Below are 1,035 nucleotides of genomic sequence, written 5' to 3' on the forward strand. Positions count from 1 at the left end.
AAGTAGAAGATGAACTGATGGACAAGTTGACGAAGGACTTATGATTAATGACTGTTTAAGAAGCCAATGACCGGATTGATGGATGTGTATTTGATGGATGGATAAGGTATGGATGGGCGAAGTTGGATGATGGATGGATGGAAGGACAGATTTGTATAATTATGTCATTGATGCCTGATTGATGAATAATCATCGGATGGAATTTGGTGAACTGACTTTTCCATTCATAGATTGATTGATTTGCTCTGTGTGTGGATGTGTTAGATGTGTGTGTGTGGATGCGTGTGTGTGTGTCGGGGGGGAAGGAACGGTGGAGAGGGGGGGCATGAGAGTAAGTGTGTGTGTGTGTGTGTGTGTGTGTGTGTGTGTGTGTGTGTGTGCGTGTGTTGTATGTGCGTGTGAGTGAGTGTAAGTGTGTGTTTGTGTGTGCGTGCGTTCGTGAGCGCGCGAGCGTGCGTGTGGATCTGATTTTGTGTGTGTACACGCAAGCTGATTGTCTGTTTGTTTCATTCAAGGGGCGTAAGTTTTTATTCTTTACCAGCTTTGCCTCCACCTCCCACCCCCAAAGACAGTGCATTTTTTTTTTTTTATGAAACCGTGATTTACTATAGTGATACAAACGCTTGTTGCTATCATTCGTGCATTTAGCTGTGGCTGACATGTTAACTTTTTTGTGTCATCATTTTGTGTGTTCTGTGTGACTGTGAGATAAACGACAAACGCAGATCCAAGCGTCATCACACTCTTGCATTCACATAGGCGCGGGTGTGACAAATGCGCGCTCACATGAAGGCACGCGTACATAAATGTATGGTCGTTTGGTGCTTTATATATTTGGCCCAACACTCGGCTTATATCACAGATTGACATAAGTTTACATTTGGGCCAAGAGCAAAGTGAGAGCTGTATTATCAATGGTTTCTCCAGTCAATGGGAAACCATTTACAGCTTAGTCTTTTGTGAAGGACTATGACTCTCAAACTAGGAGGCAAAATTGCACTGGTTCTTAGTGCTGCAGCCTTGTGGGCTAGTTGG

The sequence above is a fragment of the Babylonia areolata genome, chromosome 14 (assembly GCF_041734735.1).
Source record: "Babylonia areolata isolate BAREFJ2019XMU chromosome 14, ASM4173473v1, whole genome shotgun sequence".
NCBI classification, from domain to species: Eukaryota; Metazoa; Mollusca; class Gastropoda; order Neogastropoda; family Buccinidae; genus Babylonia; species Babylonia areolata.